We start from the raw sequence: 3,758 nt of genomic DNA, 5'->3' as shown, positions 1-3,758 counted from the left end.
TCTGTTTACTCCTCCCACCTATGTTTTAACCTATGAGGGCCAGCCAAGCAGTTTCTTTATATTTTTAACCAATGACCTTCCTCCATCAGGGCATAACACATTGCAGCATGCATATGTGCTGTGTGTGTGTGCACACGCACACACACACACACACATATGTATCATAGCTTGCATACATACACACATATGTATCACAGCGCACATTTGGAGATCAGAGGATAACTTTAGGAAGCCAGTTCTTCCCTTTTACTGCATGGGTTCTGAGAGTTGAACAGAGGTCATCAGGTTCAGAGGCAAGTGCCTAAGCCCACTGGGTTAGGATTAGGATTAGGATTAGGGCTAGGGCTAGGGTTAGGGTTAGAGTTAGAGACTGAGCCATCTCTCTAGTCCCTTAAAAGAGTCTTGATACGAGTTGGGTGGAAGACAAACTTGCTGTGTACTTTTGACTTTCTAAAATTTTCCATAAGATAATATTACCAACCACAAACCCTTAAAATAACTGTTATAAGGTTATATTTTTATTAGAAAAACCAGACAAAAATTAGGAACAGAAAATTAACAAGATAAGAAATGAAAGCTAGAAAATCAAAAAGGGTCATCTGGTACTTTAACCAATAACAAAATAAATGCACCAAATTTGCTCATTCTCAATCTTGGAAAAGCTGAAATGTCATATTCAACCGAATCACAGAGAGCCTGCAATGCCATATTCAAGAGAAGATACTTTACTCTTATAGAATATGAAGGCATAGAAAGTGTTCAGAAGAACAGTAATATTAACTTAGCAATTGTTCATTTTCTCTTTTCCACCGTGTTTGTGTCTGAGTTTGCAAATGTATGGATGTGCATACTTGTGGATGTCAGTGACTGGTTGCCGGAATCATCTCCTGATTCAGTGTGGCAGTGTCTCTCAGTCAAACCCAAACTTCAAGATCTATCTAGTCTCCTTAGCCAGCCTGCTGTGGGGACCCATTATTTCCCTCTTCCAAGGCTGGGATTAAAGGCAGGCCTACTATGACCTTCTGGCATTTTACTCGGGTTCTGGGGAACTGGATTCCAGTCAACTACCCCTTACCACTGAGCCATCTTTGTAGCCTTTGTTTTTGTTTTTAAAGGAAAATCAGATTGTGGGTATAGAATGGATTAAAGTAGATGAGATTGCTGAGCATAATCATGAAGGTAAAGGAAGGCAACCTTCCAGAAATGGCCAGCATAGATCTCTTATTAATGGCCCCTTCTATTCATTGTTTTGCTGTTATTAGAGCTTGCTGCCTACCAAGAGATGCTAATGTTCAATGCAATTGTATACAAGATGGTGTCACATGGGATCATGTATTACTCAAGTTCTACTGAATAGAAATGTCTTCTTAAAGAACCTTAGTCTGGAGAGATGGCCCAGTGGTCAAGAGTACTCGCTGCTCTTTCAGAGGACCCCAGTTCGGGTCCCATCACTCAGTCAGGTCAGGTGCCTCACAAGCACCTGCAACTCCAGCTCCCCAGAATCCTATGTCCTCTTCTGGCTTTCAAGGGCACTCATACAGAGAGATAAACACATAGACATAAGTAAAAATAAATTTACCTTTCCTCAAATACTAAAGGGCACCAGCATCAAGAATTAGTGGTCTCCCCTTTTCATTGCCTATGAAACACAAGGAACAATTATACCAGCCTCTTTAGAATGGCCATATCATTTTTTTAAAAATGTTTTTTTCCTTGTTGCCTGAAAAAGTGAGGCTTTCTTAAGTTTGAGGTTGGCTATACTCCAAGGACAAAGATTTTTCTGATATATCATCTTACAAATATAGCATCTTTCCCAGAAGATGCCTTTACCTAAGTGAACAATAAGGTTTCCTTCTTTCAAAGAAATAACTAGACAGTAATTCTGTTTCATTGCCAAGGACTTAAGCAAAATCCCATTTCCCCTGCACACATTTCATCAGTCTATGTTTCAACCATGCTCCCAGAGCTCTCTCAGGGCACAGTGATGCACAGGTTCCCCTTTCCCCAGCTAAGGCTCACTCTCGGTCCCTGCTGTCGGCTATGCTCCACTTTAAAGCAATAAATAATTAGCCGGGCGGTGGTGGCGCACGCCTTTAATCCCAGCACTCGGGAGGCAGAGACAGGTGGATCTCTGTGAGTTCGAGACCAGCCTGGTCTACAGAGCTAGTTCCAGGACAGGCTCCAAAGCCACAGAGAAACCCTGTCTCGAAAAAAACAAAAACAAACAAACAAAAAAAAAGCAATAATTAAACACATTTGAATGAAAAAAGAAATATAAAAGGAAAGATGTGACTGTTCCTAGGTATGGTGGAGGAGAAAGTTTACTGCAGAGAAAAGGGAGAGTGAAGTCAGAGGCAGGGGCTTCTGCCAGAGTCCAGAGTGGACATGACCCTGAGCCAGGTCATGTGAGGAGAGGGAGGAGGAGAGGAAGAAGGGAGAAAGGGGAGCCAGGTGCAGCAGTCAGGAGGACAAAAAGAGAGTAGACCAAAGAGACCAGCTAACCTAGGAAAGGGCAGCCCAGCCCCTGGACGGGAGAAGTTTAGGATAGGGGGCAGGAAAAGCCAGTCAGGAGGGTCCTGTAACAAAGAGGGACTGAGGGATTCTGGGAGAACCTGGCAGCCGGGTCCACTTTAATATGTTAAATAGGTGTCTCAGCCATTTGTCCCAGTTTGAAACCTAACTACACTCTTGTTACTATTGTATGAAAGTATACCAGGCTGAGCACAGGTATAAACAACAAATATTTGGGCAACAGTAATTTAGTCTTTCTTGCTGTAGAGGTTTCTTTGAGCCTTACTGACTGTAGCTGTCCTTAGCAGTGACCTTTGTTTACAGAAGGAAGAGGATTAGAGAGTGTGTGTCTCAGAAAGTGTAGCTCACAGCAACTGCAGTGGGCTAAGCAGGGGGCGTGGAACTGGGACGCCTGAGTTCTAGACTGAGCTGTTTTTGTGATTTTGCCACTAACTGGTTTACAGAGGGATTTTTCTCATCCATAATCCGAGGAAATTGAGCTACTGTCATTTTAACTCTGACTTTTTAATGACTGCTTTTCTTGTTCCTGGTTTCCACATCCATGACCGTGGAGAAAGTTTTTTTTTGGCATTTTTGCAAAATGAGGGCGCCCAGCATGCTGTTAACACCAATCAGCTACAAGATCAGCGGACAGAGAAGGGCTGGCTGTTGACATTGCAGGGAAGGGTCCTGGAACAGGCAGAGAGTGGGTGGCTGGACCCTGAACCCTGTCTGCTCTCCGCTTGCTCTTTCTCTGCTTTCCCCACTGCTCCCTTGATGTTTTCTATCATCTGACTGAACTCTTCAAGTCCTGAGCAGCTTCTTTTCTCCACAGCGTTCAGACTGCAGTGTTCCTGCCAAGGAATTTTCAGAATTTGCTACTGAAAGAAATGTATTATAACACTTGATAACTGGAATATAATCCCAGCTAATTTGCATGTGCTGGGCAAAGGCTCTGGAGCAGGGTGGGTGGCTTGGCTCAGGCAGTAGAGTCCCAGGGACAGGATTCTTACACAGCCTCCTAAGCACAGACTCCACCCAGCCAACTGTGGGTGAGGCACCCTCATTTTTTTGCTATGTATGCCTTGAGCCTCGACTTCTTGTTTCTTAAAAATATATTTCTATCTGGTGAACTTGCAATGTGTTTTGTTAATCAATGTAGTGGCTATACTTTTCAGGTGACATTCAATTTTTCAAGAGAAACATGCCCTCTCCTCTTCCAATAGCCATGGTCATTGATTAAAGAG

Source organism: Microtus ochrogaster, chromosome 17 (genome assembly GCF_000317375.1).
Source record: "Microtus ochrogaster isolate Prairie Vole_2 chromosome 17, MicOch1.0, whole genome shotgun sequence".
Lineage (NCBI taxonomy): Eukaryota > Metazoa > Chordata > Mammalia > Rodentia > Cricetidae > Microtus > Microtus ochrogaster.
Note: the sequence above shows the minus strand (reverse complement) of the source record.